Genomic DNA, 15,772 nt, shown 5'->3' on the forward strand with positions numbered 1-15,772 from the left:
TATATATATATATATATATATATATATATATATATATATATATATATATTTATATATTTATATATATAAATATATATATAATATTTATATATATATATTTGTATATTTATATATATATATATATATATATATATATATATATATATATATATATATATATATATATATATATATATAAATGAGAGCATATATACTGACCGAAGAAAAAGGTAATAAGTAATATTTTGTCCATAAACGAATTAAAACATTATTTAAGGTTTGAATTGTTTTTTTTTTCTAGGTGACTAAAAATAAAAGCTTCTCCAATCAAATCAGTGAAGTTACCTAATTTTGTTAAGCAGTCAAACAACTATACCATTATAACATGTAGTAGGCCTAATATAAGTTTCACTCATTCATGGGGGAAAGTAAGTTACAGCACTATTTTACAACATAGTGTCACCAACCATTGACAACTCACTAGTTCAAATTCTAAGCACTATTAAAAAAATTGCTAGAAAAGAGCATCTCTTGTACCTCATAAATTTCACAATATTAATTACTATATAATACCTTCCAAAAGAGAAAATATTCAGTTATTTTTTTTTAAGGAGGAAACTGGAACAAGTAAGTCGATGCCAGGTCGAGTGAGAGACAGGGATATAGCAGTAATTCAGAGCTTCTACGAGACTCGCATACACACACACACACACACAAACAGTCAAACATACTGTCAATGTGTTGCACAAACCTGCTATTTTCTATCATATACCTGATGGAAGTCTTCAGAAAAAAATACATAGAGAAAGCACTTTGTTGTTGTCAAAAACATCCTTAGTGTAAAGTAAGATTTGACCATAGGAAGATATTCAAAGCAACGTATAGACAAGTTTGAAATTAATTGTATAAATGTATTATTTAAGAGAAAGTCGTAAATACCTGTGGGCTGTGAGTGAGTAATTCAAGACAAATGTTCATAATAATATATGAAGCAACAATACTACATTAAATAATATCTTTATAAGAAATAACCTCTTTTTATTATCGTATCTTTGCTGTTAATCCCCTAATGGCATTAATTCAGAGTTGAAACACGGAATTATTATTGTCACTAATAATATTATTATTATTATTATTATTATTATTATTATTATCATTATTATTATGATTATTATTATGATTATTAATTATCATTAATGATTAATTACTAATAATTATTAATCATTATTATTATTATTATTATTATTATTATTATTATTATTATTATTATTATTACTTGCTAAGGTACAACACTAGTTGGAAAACCAAGATGCTAAAAGCTACGATTTTCCTATATGAACACTATCTATATATTCAAATAGCCCATCTACTAAACTACCTTAATATCTGGATTCTCTCTATACCTCGGGATCAGAAACCCAAGAGGGAATCAACTCAAAAGATAATAGCTTCTGGTCGGCAGGGGGAATCGAACTTTGGTACGAGAAGCTGGTACGGCAGTGGTTATATGGTATATCACTGTTGTGCTAGATATTATCTTTGCGCTGATTCCCCCTTGGGTCTCTGATCCCGAGGTATAGAGAGAATCTAGATATTAAGGTAGTATAAAATATGGCTTATCTAAATATGAAGAACGTGTTAATGTGCAAAATTTATCACTATATATATATATGTGTATATATATATATATATATATATATATATATATATATATATATATATATATATATATAAATATATATATATAACTATATAAATATATATATATATATATATATATATATATATATATATATATATATATAACCATATAAATATATATATATATATATATATATATATATATATATATATATATATATATATATATATATATAACTATATAAATATATATATATTTATATGAATATATATGTATATATATATATTTATATATATGTGTATATATAATATATATATATATATATATATATATATATATATATATATATAAATATATATATATATATATATATATATATATATATATATATATATATATATATATGTGCGTATATATATATTTATATATATAAATATATATATACATATATATATGTATATATATATATATATATATATATATATATATATATATATATATATTACATATATTATATATATGTGAATGTGTAAATGCGTACATATACTAATAAAAGATATTCGGTATATTTCCTCCTCATTTTCTCGTTTGAAATAAAGGTGAAATACATGTCAAGAAAACTTCACAGTTCAACATATACACAAAACAAATACTTACACATGGAAAAGCAAGTTTGCAAAAAAAAAAAAATACAACAGCAACCAACTCATTCGAAAAAATCTTATCCGTAATTAACACCACTGAAAAAGCCAAGCTGATATGATTCACAAATATAGGAATAAAATCGACATTGCAACAGTACCGAGGAAAAAAACTATTGGATCGTGTTAATTAACACGACTGATTGTCACAAAGGGTCACTGTTGATGCTAATTGCACTTTATCATTATATCGCCTTAAAATAACAATTTCTTTTTTAATCAGAGAGAGAGAGAGAGAGAGAGAGAGAGAGAGAGAGAGAGAGAGAGAGAGAGAGAGAGAGAGAGAGAGAGAGAGATATGATTATTGGAAATAATGTCCAGGACATATATAAAGATCATATCTAATGCACTTAGATTTTAAGCTTTGCATACTTCTGGTATTATTTATTAATTAAAAGATTATCCAGGGGATTTGTTTCACTAATTAGATAACCTAGACAGATGGTTAAATGGAAAAAAATATGAGTTCCAAAAATTACTGATATTAGGAATATTAAATCTAAAATATATTTTACTAGTTGAAAATCTAAATAAAACAAAATTCGTAATTTGTGTTGATGTGAATAAAGCATTACATAAGAGTACATAATCTTTCATGTATTATTTGAAAAACACTTTAATAATTCTATGCAGAACTGTAATACACCAGAAAAAAAGAATTAATAAAAACGGGTTATACTTTAGTGGTCAAAATATATAGATTTATGACCTTAGACCACAAGACCCGGTGCCAGGGCTTGGAAGACCATTCAACAGAAGTATAGTTTAAAGGTCGCTCCTGAATGGCAGAAGCATGGTTCAAAAGAATGCACTAGAGATTAACCATATGTACTGACCCTATGATCAACGCCCAAGACCATTCTCCCTCAAGTTAGAACCAGGGAGGCCCAGGCAATAGTGGATGACTCACCAGGTGGACCTGTATGTTCCCCTAAACCCTTCCCTCTTACCCTAGCTCAATAAGAAGGTGAGGTTCCAGAAACTACAAGAAACTATAGGGCTTGAGCTGGTCACGAACCCCCGCCCAACAGATCACCAAGTAGAGACGTTTTCAATAGGCTACCAAAATGTAGTGCAGATAAGGGCCGAAAGGATGCTCCAATGACCTACAGTAGACCTCTACAAGAGTTAAAACTAAAACGTTTTTTTTTTTTTAAATTTGTGAATGAATGCGTAAGTGACTGTTAAGGACACAAGGAGTTGAAAATCAAATGGGAAAATTGAAACTCTTCCGAAGTAAATAGCATCATAGGTGAGATCCTCGGGTACAATGCTGATATTAAGTGGGTGAACAGGATGTGAAGGCTATGTTCGGATAGGAATGATTGATTGATTTTGAGTTATCTAGCATCCTGATATCGAAGGTCAATCATGCCGATATCATTTATTATAAATAAAGAATAAATGGATATTGAATTTAAAGCCATAAAAAAGATGTCCTTTAATAAGTTAAATAGCTTAGTATTCAGAAAATAAAGAACTTATTGGATAGATAGTGACATTTCTTTACCTATGGTTTTTAATATTTTTAATATTAGCAATTCAACAAGTAAACAAAGGACCTCTGATGGCTTATATTAGAGGCTCTCTTGCTTCTATCATGATCAAAGGACGAAATTTATCAGATTTCTAAAACTGATAAATTTAACATTGTTAATTCACTAATTAGGTAAACAAAGGGCCTCTTACTGGCTTACAATATTAGTAACTTTGCTTTGACCATAATCAAGGACGAAATTTATCACATTCCAGAAACTGATAAATTATCGCCGAAAGCATTCCGGCGAGTGAAGCATCATCGCCAAGGACAGATGCTTGTTCCAAGCAATAAAGGGCATTGACGAGCAAAAGCAATTCAAACGAGAGCAAGCAGGAATCTGATCCTCCTCCGAAAGGGGCAGCGGCGTCGTGAGCAAATCCAACGGCCACATTAATCGATGGTTGGCAGCCTGTGACGTCTATCCAATATTGTGAGCCCTTGACACTAATCTCCTGACCAGCGTAATATTGTTTCCTTATTAACCCAAATGGTGGCTCAGGGCTGTTGTAGCTGCTCACAGATATGAAGACCGACCGCTTTGCCTTTGAATGATTGACGGTGAAGCCTCACGGGTAGATTCGTATGAAACAGACATCGGGAACCGCAAATCGGGGATATTGCTATGAAGCTTGTGTTGATCACTTTAATGTATCAATGGTAAGCGTTTACACATTTCTTTGAATTAAAGTCTATATATCAACAAAAAGCGTTTACAACATATTTCTTTAAAAAATCTTTATCTCTATAGTACGCGTTTACACATTTCTTTGAAAAAATCGATGTATCAAGAGTAAGCATTTACATATTTCTTTGAATACAAATTCTATATATGTATATATATATATATATATATATATATATATATATATATATATATATATATATATATATATATATATATATATCAATAATAAGCGTTTATATATTTCTTTGAATAAAAAGTCTATATATCAATAAGTGTTTATATATTTCTTTGAATATTAAGTCTATATATCAATAGTAAGCGTTATATTTTACTTTAAAAATCTGTATATAAATAAAAAACGTTTACATAATTCTTTGAAAAAAATCTGTATATCAACAAAAAACGTTAACATATTTCTTTGAAAAAGCTCCTATATATCAATACTAAGTGTTTACATATTTCTTTGAATAAAAAGTTTATGTATCAATAGTAAGCCTTTAAATATTTATTTGAAAAGCGTCTAGAGTATATATATATATATATATATATATATATATATATATATATATATATATATATATATATATATATATATATATATATATATCAATCGTAAGCGTTTACATATAACTTGGAAAAACAAGATTGATAAATCTTACTGTTGAAAAATCAAACTATCACTGCAAACTACGACATTTCATGGATTCAATGAAATGTTCTTATGATTCTACTCAATTTCAAATGTCCTTACGACTATACTCAAGTGCAAATGTACTTACGATTGTAATTAATGGTAAATGTACCTTCGATTCTACTCAATTGGTAATGTACTCACGATTATACTCAATTGCAAATGTACTTTCGATTGTACTCAATTGCAAATGTACTTACGACTATACTCAAGTGCAAATGTATTTACGATTGTAATCATTTGCAAATGTACTTACGATTATACTAAATTACAAATATATTAACGATTTTATAAGTTGCAAATATACTTCTGACTACACTCAAGTGCAAAAGTACTTACGATTCTACTCAATTGCAAATGCACTTACGAATATACTTATTTGCAAATGTCCTTACTATTATACTCAATTGGAAATGTATTTACGATTGAAACTTATTGTAAATGTACTTTCGATTCTACCCAGTTGAAGATGTACTTTCGAATCAACTTATTTACAAATGTATTTCATTCTACTCAATTGTAAGTCATTCGCGGTATTAAACTATTAAAAATATTAAGTCATTCGCGGTATTAAACTATTAAAAATATTAAGTCATTCGCGGTATTAAACTACTAAAAATATTATTAACGCAATCGCAAATGCATTAAACTTAACACTACATATCAATAAAAATAAAAATCTTTCCATTGAAAAATCAAGACCGATAATACCAGAGCAAAGAAAGAAAGAAACCCGGTGTGTAAGTGAACAGCCTGTTCATCCAATTGTCGTTTCTCTTACCTACAATCAATTAATCTGGCTCGGGGAATGGATTCTCTTCTTTTTTTTGGCTTCCAGGGGATGAATTCCTCTTCCCCCCTTGGGGAATCGGATTCCTTCCTCCATTAGCTCACGTTTTGCCGGATTGCTTTTGGGAAAATTAAACGTCAGGACATCTATCACGCTGAGCCAATGCATGCTTTCCGGCAAAGTCATAAGGGAGACTGTTCTGGGTTACGGCACCTGAGTTACACCTTTATGGATTGATGGATGTAGCTCTTTTCAGTTTTATTTTTTTTTTGAGCAATTGTAAGTAAAATTAGAAGTTTCAAAAACGCTGTCATGAAAATGTTGCACACACACACACACTCACACACACACACACACACACACATATATATATATATATATATATATATATATATATATATATATATATATATATATATATATAAACACACATATATATATATATATAGTAAGCGTTAACATATTTCTTTGAAGAAAAAAAATCTATATATGTCAATATTAAGCGTTAACACATTTCTTTAAAAATCCATATATCAATAGCAAGCGTTTACATATAACTCTGTAAAAACCAGATTGGTGAATTTACTGTTAAAAACAAAAATGTCACTGCAAACTACGACATACGTTCAAAACGGCAAAAAGGGAGAAAATACAACGTATAGTTTGTGTTTCGTGGATTCAATGAAATGTTCTTATGATTCTACTAAACTTCAAATGTACTTACGATATTACTCAATTACAAACGTACTTACGATTATAATCAATTGCAAATGTTCTTAGGATTCTACTCAATTACAAATGTACTTTCGATTATAATCAATTGCAAATGTCCTTACGATTATATTCAATTACTAATGTAATTTCGATTCTAATCAATTGTAACTGTACTTTTGATTCTACTCAATTGTAACTATGATCAACTTAATTACATATGCATTTGAATTTTGATTCTACTTAATTGTAAGTCATTCGCGGTATTAAACTATTAGAAATATTATTAACATCATCACAAAATGCATTAAACTTAACACTACATATCAATAAAAATCAAAAGATTTCCATTGAAAAATCAAGACCAATAATCCCAGAGAGCAAAGAAAGAAAGAAAAACCCGCTGTGTAAGTGAACAGCCTGTTCATCCAATTGTCGTTTCTCTTACCTACAATCAATTAATCTGGCTCGGGGAATGGATTCTCTTCTTTTTGGGCTTCCAGGGGATGAATTCCTCTTCCCCCCTTGGGGAATCGGATTCCTTCCTCCATTAGCTCACGTTTTGCCGGATTGCTTTTGGGAAAATTAAACGTCAGGACATCTATCACGCTGAGCCAATGCATGCTTTCCGGCAAAGTCGTAAGGGAGACTGTTCTGGGTTACGGCACCTGGATAACACCTTTATGGATTGATGGATGTAGCTCTTTTCACGTTTTTTTTTTTTTTTTTTTTTTTGCTTTATTTCTCTGAGCAATTGAAAGTAAAATTAAGATTTTTGAAAACGCTGTCAGGAAAATGTTGCACACACACACACACACACACACACACACACACACATATATATATATATATATATATATATATATATATATATATATATATATACACACACACACACACACATATATATATATATATATATATATATATATATATATATATATATATATATATATATATATAGTAAACGTTAACATATTTCTTTGAAGAAAAAAAATCTATATATGTCAATATTAAGCGTTTACACATTTCTTTAAAAATCCATATATCAATAGCAAGTGTTTACATATACAGTACCTCTGTAAAAACCAGATTGATGAATTTACTGTTAAAAACAAAAATTGTCACTGCAAACTACCAAATACGTTCAAAACTGCAAAAAGGGAGATAACACAACGTATAGTTTGTGTTTCGTGGATTCATTGAAATGTTCTTATGATTCTACTCAACTTCAAATATCCTTACGACTGTACTCAATTGCAAATGTATTTTCGATTGTAATCAATTGTAAATGTACCTTTGATTGTACTCAATTGCAAATGTTCTTAAGATTAAATTTAATTGCATATGTACTTACGACCATAGGCTACTCAAGTGCAAATGTACTTTCGATTCTACTCAATTGTAGCTGTACTTAAGATTCTACTTATTTAAAAATGTACTTACGATTCTACTCAATTGCAAATGTACTTATGATTGTAATCAATTGTAAATGCACTTTCGATTCTAATCAATTGTAACTGTACTTTTGATTCTACTCAATTGTATCTATGATCACCTTAATTACATAATTATGTACTTGAATTTTGATTCTACTTAATTGTAAGACATTCGCGGTAATAAACTATTAAAAATAGTATTATCAACATCATCACAAAATGCATTAAACTTAACACTACATATCAATAAAAATCAAAATCTTTCCATTGAAAAATCAAGACCAATAATACCTGAGCAAAGAAAGAAAGAAACCCGCTGTGTAAGTGAACAGCCTCTGTTCATCCAATTGTCGTTTCTCTTACCTACAATCAATTAATCTGGCTCGGGGAATGGATTCTCTTCTTTTTGGGCTTCCAGGGGATGAATTCCTCTTCCCCCTTGGGGAATCGGATTCCTTCCTCCATTAGCTCACGTTTTGCCGGATTGCTTTTGGGAAAATTAAACGTCAGGACATCTATCACGCTGAGCCAATGCATGCTTTCCGGCAAAGTCGTAAGGGAGACTGTTCTGGGTTACGGCACCTGAATTACACCCTTATGGATTGATGGGTGTAGCTCTTTTCAGTTTTTTTTTTCTTTATTTCTCTGTGCAATTGAAAGTAAAATTAAGATTTTTGAAAACGCTGTCAGGAAAATGTTGCACACACATTATATATATATATATATATATATATATATATATATATATATATATATATATATATATATATATATTTACATAATCACGAGGGTGCTTTGACAAAATGTAAAATGTTAAGGATAAATAACGGATGTATCTTTTTTTAATAAATTTACAACGCTCTAATAAATGGGCCTAATTACTCTATATAAATATGAATATATACAGTTCAAATACAAAAGGGAAATTAATTATCGATATCCATGTTATACAATACCAGCGATTTTATCTAAATTGTTTTCATTTCAATATATAATTTGTAATTATTCTTCAAGCCTGCTATATCATATATATGTAAAGTAATTAAAGTAATGAGGGAAAATATAAATAAACAAAAAAAGTAAATTTTTCAATATTCAATGACACGCATTACTTCAGAGCAATTAATATAAAAGCTTAAAATGGAATGTAAAAACTTGTATTTGTTTTCAAAATTAATGTTTAATATACAAATGAAAAGCGAAGAAAAAACCGAAAGAATAAAATAATTATGCAAGCTCTCCTATCAGGTATTTGATATGTTCAGGGAGATATATAATTAATAATTTATTTTAAAATTGTTTCACTAATATAAAAACTACTACACTTATTTTTTTTTAATGAGGCGCATTTGCAGTGACTCGCAGCGGTGCCCTTTTAGCTCGGAAAGATTTCCTGCTATCTGATTGGTTAGAATTATCTTGTGCAACCAATCAGGATCAAGAATTTTTTCCTAGCTAAAAGGGCACCATTGCGTGTCGGTGTAAATCTGCCTCACTAAAAAGAATTGACTATAGTCAGTATATTGATAAAATGCTCATAATAATTCCACAAACCTTGACTTATAATAGACGTTATTCGAGATGATCAAACAATTTCCTGGTTTTTAATGTGTTCGTTTTTTTTCACTGTGCGATTTTTTCCCTTTTGTCTTAACATATGATCCTTGATGAGACTCTTTAGCTGTGATAAGCAGCTCTTCTAGGAGAAGGACACTCCAAAATCAAACCATTCTTCTCTAGTCTTGAGTAGTGCCTTAGCCTCTGTACCATGGTCTTCCACTATCTTTGGGTTAGAGTTCTCTTGCCTTATTCTATTTTATATCTCTTCCTCTTGTTTTGTTCAAGTTTTTATAGTTTATATAGGATATGTTTATATTAATGTTGTTACTGTTCTTAAAATATTTTATTTTTCCTTGTTTCCTTTCTTCACTGGGCTATTTTCCCTGTTGGAGCCCCTGGCCTTATAGCATCCTGCTTTTCCCACTAGGGTTGTCGCTTAGAAATTAGTAATAATAATAATAAAAATAATAATAATAATAATAATAATAATAATAATAATAATGTGATTACAATTTTGTTTACCTCCTATTCTAAACAAATAAAGTTAAACAGCACGAAAATATTCAACATTTAAATATTTATTTATCTATATTTTCTTTTTTGGTTGTTGTTTTCAAGTATTTTACTAATGCCCTATACATACCTAAAGATATTCACACACACAAATATATACTAAGTATATATGCATATTATATATATATATATATATATATATATATATATATTTATGTATATATAAATATATATATAAATATATATATACGTATATATATATATATATATATATATATATATATATACATAAATATATATATATATATATATATATATAAACATATATATATATATATATATATATATATATATATATATATATACATAAATATATATATATATATATATATATATAAACATATATATATATATATATATATATATATGTTTATATATATGTATATATAAATATATATATACATATATATACATATATATATATACATATACATAAATATATATATATATATATATATATATATATATATATATATATCTTTATCTTTATATATATATATATGAATATACTTTAATTCACAGGATAAGATAAGAAACATATAAGACTTAGGATTTGGAGATGAAATAACGATGCACAGATGAGGAACAATTTGAAAAATATAATGAAATAAAGATTGAAATTTCGCCACTGGTAAAAAATAAAGGGGGAAATGCCGAGGTCACAGTGATTGAATCTGGCTTAACAAAAGCATAATTACCTCCGCAAACAAAGTTGGAAGGAGGTTATGTTTTACACCCTGTTTGTTTGTTTGTTTGTGAACAGGTTTCTAATCACACTTTTAATTGTAGAGTAATGAAACTCGCAAAGATTAACTGTTATGTAATTTATACATGTCAGGTCAAAGGTCAGGTCAAAGGTCAAGGTCAAGCAAAAGGTCGAGAAATAAGCTGCCGCGGCGGAGGTTTTCTTGGTTCATATTTAAGTGTATGAAAATCCACGCCAATTAATACATGTTAGGTCAAAGGTTAAGGTCAAGCAAAAGGTCGAGAAATAAGCTGCAGCGGCGGAGGTCTGCGCTAAACTGAGTGCCCTTCTACTTAGGATAGTTATCATCGTGCCAGACTAAGAATATCATCGGTATAAACAATTAGCAGAGCTACCTTTGTGAACAAAGCTAAGAATAAACATCTAATGAAATAGGTAGTAACCATAAGTGTCTGATTAAGGTACGATGAATGTAAAAACAAAAAAGACTATTTCTAAGCATAAGATTTTTTTTTTAAGGCAGAGGAAAGAATGTTACATAAATGAAGGTAATTAGGTGACAAAAGGCCGAATAAACGTCATGTGATCAAGGAAAAGATATTAGTTATCGAAGAAAGAAAACTACCTAAAAATTAGATATTTATAACTATATGTGGGGAAGGGAAAATAGAATTATAGAAATTTATCGGTGGAAGGTAACAAGGAGACAAAAGTAGGGGTATATGACTTTCAGAAGTCAGCTATCTTTACTAGCTGTATCATGGATCCTTTTTAGAATTATTGTGTGTTATACTTGTGCATTAACTCTAGAAAGTTGGATTTTAAATTAGATTTAGTTTTTATGCTTTGCCCAAATGGTGGCAGTGACTAATTTTAATTTGATTTGACAGACATTTCAACCTTCCTCACTCTTTAGTAAAGTAAAAATCAAATTCTCTCTATCTCTCTCTCTCTCTCTCTCTCTCTCTCTCTCTCTCTCTCTCTCTCTCTCTCTCTCTCTCTCTCTCAAGCAATTGAAATTAAAATAAAAGTGAAAACAGACTAAGGACGTCAACTTCCTATCTATACTGAAAACTTCAACATATCCCCGTAAACATCAATGACAATCTTCGCTTCCTTATCTCAGATAATTTTCTTCCCTGACAACAAACGTAAATTCCTTGGGGGCATTCTCAGGCTATGTCATTAAGACGAAGCAAACACCATAATTGATGGGATTTGCAGCTCTAATTGCCAAGTCTTTGTTCCCCGTAGGAACGCCGAATAACGTCATTTTAACAGCGCGACTCGCCAGGTGATAATTTATCTGTAGATGTACCTGGGCAGGATTCCCCTTCGTCCTCAGGGCATCGCCCTGATCTCATTACAGCTCCATACATTGCACTGGTACTTCAAGGGCTAATGAGATCTGAAAACCCTGACGTGGTTGTGCATAGGAAGGGCGACAACTTGAAGACAAGGTAAAGGATTATATCTCGAAGGATGTTCGTCAGAGCGATATCATGTTTTTAGAATTTAATGTTCTAGTTCTTAAGATATTCATGATGTATATAATGATTGTACTTTCAAGTTATATTTCGGATTAGTAGTTGCGTTACCAACATATCTTTTATCCATGTGAATTTTCTCTCTCTCTCTCTCTCTCTCTCTCTCTCTCTCTCTCTCTCTCTCTCTCTCTCTCTCTCTCGAGCAAGCCGATGTTTTAGGAAAGGTAGCATGGTATCTTATAGTAGCTTGTTGTATGTTAACTTGTTTTCGGCCAGCCATGTGACAAATAGGAAATATATGGGGAAACGCTGAGTGAACCAACGAGGATCTAGAGACAGTTATGATAAAATTGCTACTGACGAAACATAAAGGATGTAAGAATGTATGGCATAAATGATCATTTGTTGAGAGAAATTATTGTTTTTTGCGATGAAAGTGAAGCTCTGATTAGAGAATGTAGGTAGAAGAGCGTCTGGTTTGATGAGATGTGGGCGATGATTATATTTCATTTAATCTGAGCGACATTTCAACCTTACTCATTCTTTAGAAAAAATAAATTCTCTCTCTCTCTCTCTCTCTCTCTCTCTCTCTCTCTCTCTCTCTCTCTCAAGCAATTAAAATAAAAATAAAGTGAAAACGGACAGACTGGGAACGGTAACTTCCTATCTATACTGAAAACATCAACATATCCCCGTAAACATCAATGACAATCTTCGAAATTGAAAGGGACACATTTTCCTTCGCCTCTTTATCTCAGATAATTTTTTTCCCTCACAACAAATATAAATATATATATATATATATATATATATATATATATATATATATATGTGTGTGTATATATATGTATATATATATATATATATATATATATATATATATATATATATATATATATATGATCATCTCTAGTGACACATAATACACCTTATCATTTTCAGCGTTTTCCCACACTGTCAATGTCTAACAGATGTTAGGTGAAATTTCCTAAGTATAACTATAGAACACCATTTAACTAAACAATCAGCTAAAAATTATCAGTTAAAACTATAATAATGAATGTATCTTATTTTGGCAACTAAATATGCACTTCAAGATGTAGTTTATTTATACTTAGTCAATCATTTCGCTAGAAAAATACGGTTTTCGTAATCCATTAATAAGGCAGCAAGCCAACGATTTAGAAAGAAGGAAATTTACAATTATTTATTCAACCAAAGTTACTCATCAAATCCTTTATCTAGTAATTATATAAACTTATCTTTTACGCAGTTTATCAGTTTAATAAAAAAAGTCAATCTTAAACTCACTTGTTGAATGTTTTCTCCGGTGACAGTAGCCATAATGCCCTTGATTATCTATCTTAACCCTATGATCCATAACCCCATTCTACAATAAAATCTATCAGTCAAATAATATACCAATACTTATTTAGCCCACTATACTCAACTTTTTTTAATGAGGCGCATTTGCACCGACTCGCAGCGGTGCCCGTTTAGCTCGGAAAAGTTTCCTGATCGCTGATTGGTTAGAATTATCTTGTCCAACCAATCAGCGACCAGGAAACTTTTAGCTAAAAGGGCACCGCTGCGAGTCAGTGCAAATCTGCCTCGCTAAAAAAAATTGACTATAGTCAGTTAATCATTTATCAACCGAATAGTCAGTCTCATTAAATACGATATTTCATTTTTTCTGGACAGCGTAAGGACAAAGCACTCAGTTACAGTACTAACCCATTCATTAACCATTCATTTGATATTAGACTGTTTCAATTAACAAACTGCCCACTCGACAATTTACTATTTTCATTATCTTCGCCACGTTATGTTTTGATGGGCATGTATTTATTTAATTGTTTGCATGTTTGTTTGTGATTCGCATAACTCAAAAGTATTTGACCGTACCTTATGAAATTTGGTGGGATGATTTTTCATTATCCAAGGACATTTTGATTAGAATTTGGGAGGGATTGGGTCAAAGGTCAAGGTCACGAAAAGGTAAAAAACATCGTTTTGTTATATCGTGTTCAATTTTTATCCGATTTACACGAAACTAGTGCCAAAATGTGCATAATTCAATTTTCTATCTTGAGATTTGGAAGTGATTGGGTCAAAGGTCAAGGTAATAAAGGTCTTTTTGCTATAATGTGGTCAATTTTTATTAGATTTACAGGAAACTACTGACAAAATGTACATATTTCAATAGCCTATCTTGTGATATACAACATGATTAAGTCAAAGGTCAAGCTGACGAAAAGATCACAGTCTTTTTGCTATACCGTCGTCAATTATTATCCGATTTGCGTGAAACTATTTCCAAATTTACAATAATGCAATCGCCTATCGTATAATTATTGATATAGGGCCGTCATTGCCCTTGTTAGCGGTTGGGGTTAAAACGTCGGCGGGATCAATGAACTTGTAAAAAGTGAAGGTTTCGTCATTATGCGGCACAAGCCCAAAAACGTCTTTTTGCTATACCATGGTAATTTTTTCCATTCCATTTGCATGAGATTAGTGCCAAAATGTACATAATTCAATTGCCTATCTTGTGATATACAACATGATATTTGCGAAGGTATATACGTGCTATACCGAGTGGCCGTTCTAGTTTAACTATTCATTCAATTGGTAGGTTAAATAATATTTTAATTCCTCTATTTTCTTTCAACTATTTATTTGATAGATCAAGCAATCATTTCATTCCCTAATATCCTTCAACTATTTATTAATTTCGCAGGTCAAACAATCATTTCATTACTCTATTTCCATTCAACTATTTGTTTGATGGTTCAAACAATCATTTCATTTCCTATTATCCTCCAACTATTTATTCATTTCGCAGGTCAAATAATCATTTCATTCCTCTATTTTCCTTCAACTATTTATTTCATAGTCCAAACAATCATTTCATTCCCTATTATCCTTCAACTATCTATTCAATCCGCAGGTCAAAGAATCATATCATTCCCTATTATCCTTCAACTATTTATTCATTTCCCAGGTCAAATAATCATTTCAATCCCTATTTCCCTTCAACTATTCATTCATTTCGCAGGTCAAATAATAATTTTATTCATCTATTTATTTGATAGTCCAAACAATCATTTCATTCCTCTATTATCCTCCAACTATTTATTCATTTCGCAGATCCAATACTCATCTCTAAACCTGCAAGAATATGAATGAGAGCCACGAATGACGAGTGTAGCAACTGGACTTTTTGAAAGAAGCAAAACCCATCAAGTCTCCACTTACATGACCGATC

Source organism: Palaemon carinicauda, chromosome 40, assembly GCF_036898095.1.
Source record: "Palaemon carinicauda isolate YSFRI2023 chromosome 40, ASM3689809v2, whole genome shotgun sequence".
NCBI lineage: Eukaryota > Metazoa > Arthropoda > Malacostraca > Decapoda > Palaemonidae > Palaemon > Palaemon carinicauda.